The 16,485-nt window shown below is 34.0% G+C and overlaps 1 pseudogene; it reads right to left on the bottom strand.

The window, feature by feature from the left end:
• LOC131409657 (UDP-glucuronosyltransferase 2B31-like) overlaps positions 1 to 14,703 on the bottom strand; it is a 62,922-nt pseudogene extending 48,219 nt beyond the window's left edge.
• Positions 14,704 to 16,485: the final 1,782 nt, after the last annotated feature.

Consider the following 16,485-nt stretch of genomic DNA (forward strand, 5'->3'; position numbering starts at 1 on the left):
ATTTCAATTCTTTTGGACATATACCCAGAAGTGGAATGGATGAATCATATAGTAATTTCATTTTTTATTTTTTAAGGAAAATCCATATGTAAAGATACTCTGCTTACAGATTGATCACTGATGTGTACTGGTCATTCTCCTTCTCTGATATACTTATGAAAATAACATAAGCTTTTTGCAAGAAAATTTGCAAAAGTATGAAAAATTATAAAAAAATAAATAAGATTTACTCATACTTTCTAATCAGGGATATCCTTGGTTAAAAATTTGTATGCTCTTTTTTAGTTGAAATACCTTTGACCATAATATTGTGTAATTTAAAATGTACAGCATATTGATTTGATGCATTTGGTATTATAATATGATTGCCATTGTAGTGATAGCACCTCTATCACATTACACAACTATCATTTCTTTTTTTTGTTGGAATAATTAATATCAAGTCGCTTATGAAGTTTGATGATTATAACACAGTATTGCTGTTTTATATAGTCACTGTACTGTGCATAAGCTCTCTAGGGCCTATTGCTATTAGTTGCAAGTTTGTACCCTCAAGCGATGTCTCTCATATTCTCCCACTACTCAGCCCCTGGTAACCACCATGTTACTTTCTGTTTTTACAAGTTTGACTTTTTTAGATTCCACATATAAGTGATATTATACAGTATTTGTCTTTCTCTGTCTTTTCAAAAAGATAAACAGAACTGACAAAATTTCAGCTAGACTAAGAAAAAAGAAGACTCAAATAAGTAAAATTAGAAATGAAAGAGGAGACATTCAACTGATAATACATAAATAAATAGAATCATAAGAGACTACTATGAACAATTATATGCCAACAAATTAGATAATCTAGAAGAAATGGATAAATTCCTAGAAACACACAATCTACCAAGACTGAATCATGAAGAAATAGAAAATCTGAACAGACCATTAATGAATAAAGAGATTGAATTGGTAATCAAAAACCTTCCAACAAAGAAAACCTCAGAAACAGACAGCTTTGCTGGTGAATTCTACCAAAGATTAAAGAAGAATTAATGCCAATCCTTCTTGAATTCTTTCAAAAGATTGAAGAGGAGGAATACTTCCAAACTCATTCAATGAGGCCAGCATTACACTGATGCCAATGCCAGATAAGGACACATAAGAAACGAAAACTATAGACCAATATCCCTGATGAAGATAGATGCAAAATTCTCAATAAGATATTAGCAAAACAAATTCAAGAACACGTTAAGAGGACTATACACCATGACCAAGTGGGATTTATCCTTCAACGCAAGGATTGTTCAACATATACAAATCCATAAATGTAACACATCACATCAGTAGAATCAAAGATAAAAATAACAGGGCCCTATTAATAGCTTTAAAACAGCATTTGACAAAATACAACATCCTTTCTTGGTATAGAAATATATTCTTAATATATGGGGTATAGAAGGAACACACCTCAAGAAAATAAAGGTCATATATGACGAATCCACAGCTAACATTATACTGAAAAGTGAAAAATTGAAAGCTTTTTCTCCAAGACAAAGATGGCCGCTCCCACCACTCTGAGTTAATACAGTAGTTGGAGTCCTAGCTGGAGCAACTAGGCAAGACAAAGAAAAAAAAGGCATCCAAATCAGAAAGGAAGAAGTAAAATTTTAATTATCTGAAGATGATATAATTTTGTATATAGAAAATCCCAAAGACTAACTCAAAATCTTTTGGAACTAATCAACAAATTTGCTAAAGCTGCAGGATATAAAGTCAATATACATAAATCAGTTGCCTTTCCATACATTTGTAATCAATTATCTGAAATAGAAATAAAATTATCCAATTCACAATAACATCAAAAACAATAAAATACCTAGGAATAAATTTAACCAAAGAAGTGAAAGATCTTTACAATGAAAACTACAAGAATTTACTGAAAGAAATAGAAGACACAAATGGAAAGACATCCTATGTTCATGGGTTGGAAGAATTAATATTGTTGAAATGTTTATACTACCCAAAGCTATCTATAGATTCAATGCAATCCTTATCAAAATCCCAATGGCATTCTTCACAAAAATAGAACAAAGAGTATTTAAATTTGTATGGAACCACAAATGACTACAAAAAGCCTAAGCTACCTTTAGGAAAAATACAAAGAGGCATCACCCTTCTTGATTTCAAACTATATTACAAAGCTATAGTAATTAAAACAGTATGGTACTGGCATAAAAATAGACACATAGACCAATGGAACAGAATACAGAGTCTAGAATTAAACCCCTACATGTACAGTCAACTAATATTCGACAAGAAAGCCAAGAACACTCAATGGGGAAAGGACAGTCCCTTCAAAAAATGATGTTGGGAAATCTAGATAAATATACACAGAAAAATAAAGTTGAACCTCTATCTTACACCACTCAAAAATTTAATTTGAAATGGACCAAAGACTTAAATATAAGGCCTGTTACCATGCACTCTTAAAAGAAAACACAGGGAAGATGCTCCTAGACATTGATTTGGCAATGTTTTTTTTTTTTTTTTTTTTTTGATATGACAGCAAAACCACAAGCAATAGAAGCAAAATTCAGCAAGTGGGGCTACATCAAACTTAAAAGCTTCTGCAGAGCAAAAGTAACAATCAACAAATGAAAAGGCAACCTACAGAATGCGAGAAAATTTTTGCCAACCTTATATCAGATAAGGGGTTAATATCCAAAATATACAAAGAACTCATACAAAAAAACCAAAATCTGTTTAAAAAGTGGGAAGAGGAACTAAACAATTCTTTTTCCAAAGAAGACGTCCAAATGGCCAACAGGTACATGGAAAGAGGCTCAACATCACTAATCACCAGGGAAATACAAATCAAAATCACAAGAGATCACTTCACACCTGTTAGAATAGGTATCATCAAGAAGGCAAGAGACAAGTGCCAGCAAGGATGTGGAGAAAAAGGAACTCTTGTACACTGTACATGGGAATGTAAATTGGCTCACCTATTAAGGAAAATAATATGGAAGTTCTCAAAAAATTAAAAATGGATCTACAATATGATCCAGCAATTCAACTTCTGGGTCGAAAGGAAATGAAAACAGGTTATCAAAGAGATATATGCACTCTCATGTTTATTGCAATATTATTCACAAAACCAAGAGAAACATCCTAAGTGCCCAACAACAGATGAATGGATAAAGAAAATGTGGCATATATATATATATATTATTCAGGCATAGGAAACAAAGAAATCCTGCCCTTTGCGATAACATGCATGGACCTTGAGGATAGTATGCTAAAATATGTACGTTTTCATTCTGATCTTGATTCCATTCATATAACTAAATCTACATTGTGACATATATTTTGAAAATTGTAATCCTAATTTATAATCTTTATTCATTCTACAAGAAAATGTGAATTTATTATATTTATTGTGCCCCTCTGTATCCAACTCAACCTCGTATTGTAGCTGATTTAGTGTAATTAAGCGTTCTTCAATAAAACTATTGTAATGGTGTGATATGCACATTTATAAGTTATTTAATAATTGCTTAATTTTAGATATTTAGATTACTTCCAATGTCTACTGTTATGAATAACTTCCTTAAATATTTTTTGCACATCTTGATTATTTTTCTTTGTATAGTTTCATATGTGTATATTATGAAGCTAAAAGCTATAAGCATTTTTTAAAACTCTTGATGTACTTTGCCAAACGTCTTAATTCTTAAAAAAATACAGAAACTTTTGGAGAATTTAATAATTAATGGAAAAATAAGTCATTTGGACTAACAATTTTTATATAACAAAACATCTCAATCATTGGATTCAAATCTTGTTTTTGCAATTTAATAACAACAGCTACTATTACTAATTATGATGATTATATTCTATTCATCCTTCTCCCTGTCCTTCTCCTCCTCCTCTCACTCCTTCTCCTACTGACAATCACTTTCCCATAATGTGAATGGGGAAGCTTCTCAAGAATAGGGTTAGAGAGCATAGAACTTTCACTAATCTTATCTCAGCCTTTAGACCCCATGAAATTTACCATAGATAGCCTAAACAATTTGAAATCAAGAGATATTGTGTCTTACGATTGAGTAAGATACCAGTTTTATGTTGTCACCAATAGGGGAGTAGACAAAAAGGATCTCTTAAAAGATTATAAGATAGATCACCAATGATTGCTTGTTTCCTTCCTATTTATGTCTTTAAGGTATCATATCAGTTTAAAACATTAGATACTTGCTTTCCTTCATACAAAATATCATCCTATAAATCGAACAAAATTCTTTATAATTTAAAGCTATATGTAGTTTTCAGATTCAAGTGGTAGAAATTATTTTGTCTTTATTATATGTGCAGTATTTATGGTTTTTATTATATACGCAGTGTACATTTTCTCTGTGCTCTCTCTGTCATGCAGCTAGGATGCTAAGACCTGTGTTCCCAGAGTGGGGTTTACTGAGGTTTTGTATAGGTTTGATGCAGGCAGAAAACATCTGTTCTATAGACTGTCATCTTTTTTGTGCTCTAAGATGTAAAACTCTGGAATCTCAAACGAGGAATGGTTTACATGCTGGAATGAAAGCAAGTAAAGGATGGATTTGGCTGTAAAAATGGTTGGGGCGTTCATTTATACTGTTCAGGGATGTCTTCCTTCTAGTAGAGCACAGGTGAAGAGCCTCAACTCTTACAAAAAGTTTTAGCATTTCAGCTTGCTCATCTGTTTGCCAAAATGGATACATTTGCTTTTAAACAGCTCCATAGGGTATCTGCTCTCTAAGACCTCGCTAGAGAGGGTAATATGGATGTGTTGGTAAACCAGTTCCTACTAAATGAGGAATTAGATCCAGGTGGCTGGCATACATTGGGTTATTAATAGTATATAATAGTAACAAAGTGGCACCAATCACAATGGTTAATATTTCTTCCGGATCACTCAGGATGTGCCAGAGACATTCCGGAGGTTTATATGTACTATTTGTTCCTCCACTACAACAGTATGAGGTTGGTATTCTCATTATAAGAGTAAGTGTGGTCATCTCTCTATGAACACTGTGGTCTGCTTTTCTATTATTGTTGCCTATATCTCACAACAATCTGCTAAATGACCCCCTTTCTATTATTGCTCTTTTGCAATCTAACCCAGTGACTACATCCCGAGGGATATTTTTTAAAAAGGAAATGTGATTCTATCTCTCCCTTTCTTAAACCTTGTCATTACTCCCTACCACCCTTACTAGATATCTCAAACTCCTTGTAATTATCTGTCTCCAACACACCTCTCCAGCATCATCAGCCTCTTTACTCAGCCTCTTCCTGCTAGACTAAACTTGGAGTTCTTGGGAACTGCCACTACTACTCTATCTGCTTGTCTTTTGTGTCTTCCTCTACCCCCTGCTCCCATCCCTTCTACCTATTCTTGCATGTCCTTCAAATCTCACCTTAATTATCAATGACTCAGAGATCCTTTCTATGTTTCTCACTGGAAGTTTCATTAGCATTGCGGTCTTTCCTTATAATAACACTTTTCACCCAATTTTTATTTCTTGCTTTTCTCCTGTCTTTCCAGATAGCGTGTCAGATGGGTGGGAGCAAAAACTGTGTCTACACTGTTTCTCTGTATATCAGCATTTACCCCTGGAGTAGGCTAGTCACTCTATAATTACCATTTAATGAATGTCGGATATTTCCTTATGTGTTGAATAATGAATGCCTTAATTTAACTGACACTATTTACAGTCTCCCAGATATCCCTCTTTATTCTGTAATGATAACGAAAATCAGATATTGGTGTTGGTATGGAAATGTATGAGTTTCTAATTGGCAGGTCACTTTATCCAGCTTCCCATATCCCTCTCTCTGCAATCAAATATTCTAAATAAAGAATGCACAATCATTCCTATTGAAAATAAAAACTAAACAAAGCACAACACACAGAAATGGATTACATGAGGCAGAGGTTTGGCAGGTTTGCAGGGGATTCCTCCAAAAAATTCAAAGTGTGGTAAGAGCGAGCGAGGAAACTCAAAATCCCAACAGGTTTGAATGAGCTGCATTTCAGCTTTCCTCCTTAACTCAGATAATGTAGTGGGTCTTCCTGAAGGGAAAAACAATAAACAAACAGAAATGTTAGATGAAATGACATATTGTCATGTGAATATACCAGGTAATTTTCTGAAAGGAGCTGGAAATGATGTAGCCAGAGATGTTTGAATGTGTCTGTTCTTTCAGAAGACAAGTATACATGCATGTTTGTGTATAATATATATATATAATTTAAATGTATAGTACACTTGCATATTTATATAGGTCTATGTATAGATCTATACATGTGAAAGGTGAAGTGAGAGAAATGTGACAGAAGCCTTACATCTCTAATGTGACACCTGTATATTTACAATTACAAACAATTATTAAATATAAGCCATATAGAAATAAGCAAGCATTTGTTTTGTCTCTTAGCTATAAAAATAAAAGACGAAAATGTAAAAAACTTTTTCAACTGCAAAATTGCCCCACCATACCCATGAGAACACATTTCCTTAGAGCTCAGTGTTATTACCCCCATTTAGCAACCAAGTCCTTTGATCTTAGGTTGTCTAAGGCAAGGGTGAGGTTTTTGAGAGTATGGTTCAATTTCTTGTACCTATTGCTGCATTTGGTTCATACTAGGAGTTTAATAACATTTGTTTATTAAATTAAAATATTAGCAAATAGCTAAAATTTTTTCATAAATAATGGAACTAGAGATTTGTGCTCATCTTTAATTTTAGCTCATTTTTTTAAATGGAGAGACATAGTTTAAAAAAGATATAGACTAAAAACTTGCATGTCTACTCTTCAACAAAATTTGAGACCTTTAAAACAAGATTTGTAAGTACTTAGTGAAGGAATGTGGAATCATTGGAAATCTCGAATTATAGGTTTCTGAGTCTTTGAGCCACTACTATCTCTCAATTGTGAAGGAATACTTCTAGCAATATTACAAAATAATTTAATTTTTAAATAAGGAAATGGAGCTACACAAATGGAAACAATTTCCTAAATGCTACATAGATACTCTTGCTAGACATATATGTGTAACTTCTCAATCTATGTGACTTCGTTTCATCAAGACACTTTATGAGGTTAGTTAGTAGTGATTTTTTTTTTTGCGTGTGTGAGGAAGATCAGCCCTGACCCAACATCAGATGCCAATCCTACTCTCTTTTTTTTTTTTTTTTTCGCTGAGAAAGGTTGGCCCTGAGCTAACATCCGCACCCATCTTCCTCTACTTTATACGAGATGCCACCACAGCATGGGTGACAAGCAGGGGGTCGGTGGGCGCCTGGGATCTGAACCTGCAAACCACAGGCTGGCGAAGCAGAGCATGAGCGCTTAACTGCTTGCACCACCGGGCGGGCCCCGAGTAGTGATGTTTTTAAGCTAAAAAAAGTTTAGTAAGATGAATATATAATTGGTTAGAGGAGTCCTAAGTACTTCATTTTGTGGTTCATGACCTCCTGGAGAGTTGTATACTAGTAAAGGGAGGCAAGGTTCTAACTGATCCTGTAATATAGGGCTCTCTCTAATATTTATTAGATTGACAGATCATTTTATATTTTCATTGCATCATCTCACTATAAGAGACAAATACCTCTGATTTTATACAAACTCACTTTCCAAGGAACTAGGAAAGTCAGGACTCAAAGCTATCAGCCAAAAACATGACTTACCTAGTACTTCACTGTAAAACTGCTCTGACTTCTTCTCATTAAGTGTTTGGAACCAAAAGACAAAGTAAAGCACATATGTCATATTTTGTACCCTCTCCATGAATGTAATTTTGTCACTTAATTGTGAAATAACAACAGGTACATAGGATGGAGGAAACGGAAGTCCTCCACCGTGCTTTTAAACTGTATATCCAGGAGAGAAGCAGAGACTGTTCACTAAAGGTGTCTTCAGGAGCTCAGCCAGCAGCTCACCGCAGGGTCCCATGGGGTCTGAGAGAATGAGATCAAACCTTGATTCTTGTAGTTTTATTATCAGTTTCTTATTCAAAATGACATATTTACAGAACTTTTCAAGAATATTCCCAAAATATTATTATTATTTTTTTTTTTTTGTGAGGAGATCAGCCCTGAGCTAACATCCGCCAATCCTCCTCCTTTTTTGCTGAGGAAGACGGCCCTGGGCTAACATCGGTGCCTATCTTCCTCCACTTTATATGGGACGCCGCCACAGCATGGCTTACCAAGCAGTGCGTCGGTGCGCGCCCGGGATCCGAACCAGCGAACCTCGGGCCTCCGCAGCGGAGCGCGCGCACTTAACCGCTTGCGCCACCGGGCCGGCCCCCCAAAATATTTTTTTATTGGAAATACGTCCAAAATATATCTTTGGGCACATATGTCCACTTTCTGATCCATTGTTTGAAAAAAGATAAGTCTTGTTTTCTTATCCATTCAGCAACCCTATGTCTTTTGATTGGAACATTCAGTCAATTTACATTTAAAGTAATTATTGATAGAGAAGTAATTATTGCCATTTCATTACTTGTTTTCTGGATATTTTTGTAGTTCTCTGTTCCTTTCTTCTTTTGCTCTTTTCTTTTGTTATTTGATGACGTTCTTTAGTGTTATGTTTAGTTCCTTTCTCTTTATTTTTTGTGTATTTATAACAGGTTTTTGGTTTGTGGTAACCATGAGGATCCTATATAACACCCTGTATGTATATGGCAGCCTATATTAAGTTGATAGTCTCTTAAGTTTGAACACATTCTAAAAGCCTTACATTTTTACATTCCATATTTTATGTTATGACATCATATGTTATGTCCTTGAATTTTGTGTTTCTCTCAACCTCTTATTATAGACATAAATGACTTTAGTATTTTTGTCTCATGATCTTCATACTAGCTTTGTAATTGGTTGATAAACTACCTTTACTGTATACTTGCTTTTACCAGTAATATTTTTTCTATGATAATTCTGTCATTTCTATATATGGGCTTTTCTTTTCCACTTGAAGTCCTTTTAACATGTTTTGTAAGGCCAGTTTAATGGTGATGAACTCCTTTAACTTTTACTTGTCTGGGAAATTCTTTTTCTCTTTTTCCATTCTGAATGAAAACTTTGCCAGTTATAGTATTCTTGGTTATACGTTTTTTCCTTTCACTATTTTGAATATATCATGCCACTACCTTCTAGCCTGTAAGGTTTCTGTTGTAAAGTCAGCTGATTGTCTCATGGGAGTTCCCTGGTACATGACTTATTTCTTTTCTCTTGTAGCTTTTGAGATTCTCTTTTTATCTTTAATTTTTGCAATTTTAATTATAATGTGTCTTGGTCTGGACCTCTGTAAGTTCATCTTGTTTAGCACTCTTTGTATTTCCTGCATCCGGATGTCTGTTTCCTTCCCCACGTTACAGAATTTTTCAGGCATTATTTCTTCAAATAAGTTCTCTGCCTTATTGTCTCTCTCTTCTCCTTCTGGGACACCTGTAATGTAAAAGTTAGTATGCTTAACTCACTAGACCACCAGGGCTGGCTATTAACTGCTTATCTGATATATAATTTGCAAATATTTTCTCCCATTCTGTAGGTTACCTTTTCATTTTGTTGACTGTTTCCTTTGCTGTGCAGAAACTTTTTAGTGTGTTGTAGTATCATTTTTGTTTATTTTTGCTTTTGTTTCCTTTGCTTTTGATGTCCTATCCAAAGCATCATTGCCAAGATAAATTTCAAAGAGTTTACTCCGCATGTTTTTTTCCATATGATTTATGGTTTCAACTCTTACATTCAATTCTTTAACCCATTTTGAGTTGACTTTTGTGTACGGTGTAATATAGAGGTCCAATTTCCTTGATTTGCTTTTCATTTTTCCCAACACAAATTATTGAAGAAACTTTCCTTTACCCATTGTATTTTCTTGGCTCCTTTGTTTTAATTTAATTGGCTATTTATGCATAGGTTTATTTGTGGGCTCTCGATTCTGGTCTATTTATGTATGTGTCTACATTTATGCCAAGGTGATACTGTTTTGATTAATATAACTTTGTAACATAGTTTGAAATCAAGAAGTGTTATGCCTCCAGCTTTGTACTTCTTTCTCAAGAGTGCTTTCGTTATTTGTTGTCTTCTTGTGATTCCCTACAAATTCTAGGATTGTTATTTCTATTTCTGTGAAAATGCTATTAGAATTGTGGCAGGGATTACATTGAGTCTGTAAATAGCTTTGGGTAGGATGAACATTTTCATCATGTTAATTCTTTTAATCCATAAGCCTGAAATATCTTTCCATGTATTTGTGTTTTCTTCAACTTCTTTTGTCACTGTCTTATCGTTTTCAGTGTACAAATCTTTCACCTCCTTAGTTAATGTATTCTTGAGTCTTTTAATTTTTTTGATGCAATTGTAAACGGAATTGCTTTCTTAATTTCTCTTTATGGTAGTCAATGCTAGTGTAGAGAAATGTAACTGATTTTTGTGTACTGATTTTGTTTCCTACAATTTTATTCAATTCCTTTATTACTTCTAACAGTTTTTTGATAGAGTCTGTCCGGTTTTCTATATGTAGTATTATGTCATCTGCAAATAGAGACAGTTTTACTTCTTCCTCTTCAATTTGGACGATTTTGTTTATTTAATTTACCTATTGCTCTGGGAAATACTTGCTGTACTATGTTGAATAAAAATGGCAAGGTTGGCCATCCTTGACTTGTCCTGATCTTAGAGAAAAAGATTTCAGCTTTCCACCATTGATTATGATGTTAGCTGCAGGGTTGTCATATATGGCCTTTATCCTGTTTACGTGTGTCCCATCTATACCCGATTTGTTGAGAGATTTTATCATCTATGGATGTTGATTTTTGTAAAATTGTTTTTCTGCACTTCTTGAGATGACTATATGATTTTTATCCTTAATTTTCTTAACATGAGATATTGCATTGATTGACTTGCAGGTGTTGAATGGAATAAATCCCTCTTGATGATAATGTGTGATTCTTTTTAATTGTTGTTGCCTTCAGTTTGCTAATATTTTGTTGAGGATTTTTGCATCTATGTTTGTCAGGAATATTGGCCTGTAATTTTTTTTTCTTGTGATATTCTTGTCTGGTTTTGGTATCAGGTTAATGCTGGCCTCATAAAATGAGTTAAGAAGTGTTCTATCATCTTCTATGTTTTGGAAGAGTTGAGAAACATTGCTATTAATTCCTCTTTAAATGTTTGGTCGAATTCACCAGTGAAGCCATCTGGTCCCGACTTTTGTTTGTTAGGAGGTTTGATTATTGATTCAATCTCCTCACTGGTAATTGCTCAGTTCAAATTTTCTCTTTCTTCATGATTCAGTCAAGGTAGGTTGTATCTTTCCAGGAATTTTTCTATTTCATCTAGCTCATCCAAATTGTTGGCCTGTAACTTTTCACAGTAGCCTCTATGATCAGTTGTATTTGTACAGTATCAGTTGTAATGTCTCCTCTTTCATTTCTAATTTTATTTATTTTAGTCCTCTCTATTTTTTCTTGGTTAGTCTAGTTAAAGTTTGTGTATTTTGTTTATCTTTTCAAAAAAAAACTCAGTTTCATTGATCTTTTGTATTGTCTTTTTAGTCTCCATTTCATTTATTTCTGCTCTAATTTTTGTTATTTCCTTCTTTGAACTATCTTGGATGTAGTTTGTTCTTCTTTTTCTAGCTCCTTGAGGTGAAAAGTTAGGTCTTTTTTTTTATTTGAGAGCTTTCTTTTTTCTTAATGTTACTGTTTTTCTCTATGAACTTCCTCTTACAACTGCTTTTGCTGCACCTCATAAGTTTTCTTATGATGTATATCCATTTTCATTTGTCTTAAGATTTTTTTTGTTTTCTTTTGATTTATTTTGATCCATTGGTTGTTTAGTAGTATGTTGTTTAATCTCCACATTTTTGTGAATTATCCAGTTTTCTTTTTTGAAGTGATTTCTAGTTTCTTACCTGTGTGATGAAAAACCTCCAGTCTTCTTCCTGTGTTTCTCTTTTACTCTCATACTACTAACCCACTCACAACACTTCCTACAATTCTGGTCACCAAATATATGAGGTTTTTTTTACCACACCAAGTGATTCTCTGTGACACCAGCTGGGTATCCTACAATTTAACTCAATTCTGACACTATCTACTGTGATAGAATCAGATTACACAGTTTAAGGACTCTGTCCCTCAAGACTGCCCCTCACCCACTTCAGATGTCAACCTCAAGTAGTAGGTCCCCTAGTTACTCATATCTTCTGTCTGACTTGGCTACAAATCAGAGGTTTCCACGATCTCCTCCCCCTTGGATTTTATTATTTTCTAGAACAGGTCACAGAATTCAAAGCAACATTTATGTTCACCAGTTTATTAAAGGATATGAACAGCCAGATGTAGAGATACATAAGAGGAGGTCTGGGGGGTTTCCTGAGTGCAGCAGGTTCTATCTCAGTGGAGTTGGGGTGCATCACCCTCCCAGTCCATGAACATATTTACCAAGCTCACCGAACCCTGTACTTTTGCGATATTTATGGATGCTTCGTCAAGTAGGCACAATCAATATTAACTCCAAGTATAATACAACTTTAAGTATAATACTTCATTCTGTAATGACAATGAAAATCAGATACTTGCAATAGTTTAGAAATACATGAGCTTCTATTTGGCAGGTCACTTTACCCAGCTTCCAATCTCTCTCTCATGGTGAGTCAAACATTCTAAAGAAAGAGTGAGAATCACTTCTACTGAAAATGCAAAATAAACAAAGCAAAAAAAGCAGGTGTAGGTTATGTGAGGCAGGGGTTTGGCAGGTTTGCAGTGGAGTTCTCCAAGACATTCAAAATATGGTAAGAATGGGCGAGAAATTCAAAATCACGATAGGTTCGAGTGAACCACGTTTCAGCTTTCCCCATTAACTCAGGTAATGCAGTGGTTCTTCTTGGAGGGAAAGAAAGCAAACAAAAGGTAGAGGAAATTAGAATATTGAAATGTGAATATACCAGGTGATTTCCTGGAAGGAGCTTGGAATGGCAAAGCCAAAGTTGTTTAAAAGTGTCTATGGTTTAAAATTACAAATATATATGTGTGTGTGTGTGTATACATGTATATATTATACACACACATGTGTTTTATATATATGTTGTTCATGTATATATAAAACATAAAGTGTAAGAGACTTTCATCTCTAACATCACATCAGTACATTTGCAATCATAAGAAATTATTAAACCTAAGCCACTATAGAATTAAACATACATTTGTTTACTCTATAAGTTGCAAAACTAACAGATGCAAATATAAACAAAGATTTCAACTTTTCAATCAGTTAAACATGTTTCCCTAGAGTACTCAGTCTAGTTTCTACAATTTAGCAAGTTATACCCTTGATCCTAGATTTTCCAAGAAACTGTGAGGTTTTTGCATGTAGTGTTATTCCCATATGTGGTTCATGTTAGAAACTAAAAAATATTTGCTTATTAAATAAAAATATTTTCAAATAACAGCTGGAAATTTTTCCTAAACTATGATAATAGAGGTGGTTACTCTCAATTTTGGCTCATTTTGTCTTTAATGAAGAGACAATTTTCAAAAAATATAGTTTAATAACTTATATGTCCACCATTTGACAAATTTAGGTCTTCGTACAGATGATTTATATGTACTTGGGGAAGGAATGTGAAATCTCCAATTATAGGTTCCAGAATCTGGGCTAGAACAGCTATAACTCTCTGTCGTGAAGGAATCCTTCAAGTAATATGACAAAAAGCTTTAATAGTAAATGAAACCAAACTATACAAGAGGAAACAGTTTCTCAATGACCATATAATTTAAGCATTTCCATAATATTTATCAGATTGAGAGATCATTTTATAATTTGATTTCATGATTTCACTTTCAAAAAACATATTTCTCTGACTTTGTATTTGTACAATGCACCATCCAAGACACTAAGGGAGTTAGGACTTCAAGCTGCAAACTAAAAGCATGACTTACCTAGTACTTCACTATAAAACTGATCACACTTCTTCTCATTAAGCGTTTGGAACCGAAAGTCAAATTAAATCACCTATGTAATATTTTGTACCCCTCCAGGAATGTCATTTGATCACTTAATTCTGACATAACAACAAGTACGAAGGACGGTGGAAATGGAAGTCCTCCACTATACTTGTCAATTGTGTAGCCAGGAGAGGAGCGGAGACTGTACACTAAAGGTATTTTCAGTAACTCAGCCAGCAGCTCACCACAGGGTCCAACGGCATCTGCAAGAATGACATCAAACCTTGACTCTGGTTGTTGTGTTATAAGTTTCTTGTTCAAAACTACATCTTTATAGAGCTTTTCAATACAATGAGGCAATTCCAAAAAGAGTTCTTACATTAGTGAAACATATGTCCAAAATGTATCTTTTGGCAGATCGAATGTCCATGTGTCAATCACTTTTCTGAAAAAAATCCTCAAAAATCATGTTTTGATAAGATGTAGGATAAATCTCAAATTTAATAGCAGATGGTTTGTTGATTTCAACAAGAATGGAAGCTAATATGTGAGAAAACTCACTTCATGACCTCTCTGGACAAATTCATCTGGGATTGTCTTCAGATTGATCCAATGGCTATATTCTGTGGCCACACCAGTACATTTCCACCACTCCCGGGGCTGTAGTAACAACTTAGCTGTAGCAACAGGAGAACAGAAATCCATTTCATAGACATCATGGTGAAACACAATGCTCCTTTTCAAATTACTGATTCCTTCTACCATTGCTCATGCTTCTATCCAGGGAGCAAGCAACCAAGAAGTTAAAATATTTAACTCCTCCATCTCAAAGTAAATACATTATACGAACAGTCAGAGCATTTTTTTGGCAAGTAGAAAAAACAAAAAGTAGATGAACCCATTTTTATACAAATGTGTTTAATGTCTGCACATGCTATCATCCAGCTAAGAGTCAATGATCTTGTATGTGCAGGCAAGTGTGTTATGTAATATATGATAGATGAGTGTGAGAACTATAGGTAGTGAGAAGTGACTGTGTCTGTAGTCTCTATGAAGAAACAGAATAAAGCTGTTACACAACTGACTCAGAATTTCCTGGATGATGGTTTAATAGGTTTTATTTTCCTATAAAACTTTGTTCCACAAGTAATTTGCACACCATGAAAGTGATGAATTTAAAGTGTACAATTCAGTAGTTCAGGATATGTTCACAGAACCTTGCTACAACCATGATGATCATATGAAGAGCATTTTCTTCTCCTGAAAGAAACCTATACCCTTTAGATGGAACACCCTAGTCTCTGACTCCCCAAGCCCTACTCAATCATTAATCTAGTTTCTGTCTCTATAGATTGATCCTTTCTGAGCATTTCCTATAATCGTCACATAATATTTTAAAGATTTATCTGTATTGTAGCACGTATTAGAGCTTCATTCTCTTTTATTAACAGATAATATTTGATAATATGGATATACCACATTTTGTTTATTTGTACATCACTTGATAGACATTTGTGCTTTTTTTCCTAACTTTTTGGCTTTTATGAATAATGCTCATTAACATTCACGTGCAAGTTGTGAATGAACATGCTTTCCTTTCTCTTGGGTGTATACCTGGAAGTGGAACTGCTGCATCATATGGTAACTCTATGCTTAACCATTGAGAAATTTACAGACTCTTTTCCAAAGTGACTGCACCATTTTTCATTCCCATCAGCAATCTATGTTGGTTTCAATTTCTCCATATACTTGCCAACATCCATTGTTATTTGTCTCTTTCATTACATCCAAGCTAGCGGAGATGAAGTCATATCTCATTGCGGCTTTGTCTTACCTTTCCCTATGGTTTAAAGATGTTAAGCATTTTCACATATGTTTGTTGACCACTTGTATATCTTCCTTGGAAAAATGTCTACGCAGAACCTTTGTCACATTTTTATTGGATTATTTGTCTTCCTCTTGTTGAATTGTAAGAGGGTATATATATATATATATATATATATATATATATATATAAATCCCTTATAAGTAGTGTATAGAAACACAATGGTTTTTGTATATTGATTTGTATCTTGCAAAATTACTGTGTTTATTTATTAGTTCTCATATTTCCTCTGTGGGGTCTTAAGGTTTTCTACATATAAGACCAGGTCATCTGTAAACAAAGATCATTTTATTTTATCCTTTCTGATTTGGATACATTTTAATTTTTTTGTTGCTTAATGGTCTGCCTAGAACTTTAGTAAAATATTGAATAGAAGTGGTATGAATGAGTATCTTTGCACTCTTCTTGATTTGAGAGAAAATGCTTTCAGTTTTTCATCTTTGAGTATGATGTTAGCTGTAGGCTTCTTATATACAATCTTTCTTATGCTCAGATCATGTTCTTCTATTCATAGTTTGTTGACAGTTTTTATCATGAAATGGTGTTGAATTTTGTCATATGCTTTGTCTGCATGTATTGAGATGATCATGAGTTTTATATTCTCCTCTTTTTT

Source organism: Diceros bicornis, chromosome 8 (genome assembly GCF_020826845.1).
Source record: "Diceros bicornis minor isolate mBicDic1 chromosome 8, mDicBic1.mat.cur, whole genome shotgun sequence".
In the NCBI taxonomy this organism is placed as follows: domain Eukaryota; kingdom Metazoa; phylum Chordata; class Mammalia; order Perissodactyla; family Rhinocerotidae; genus Diceros; species Diceros bicornis.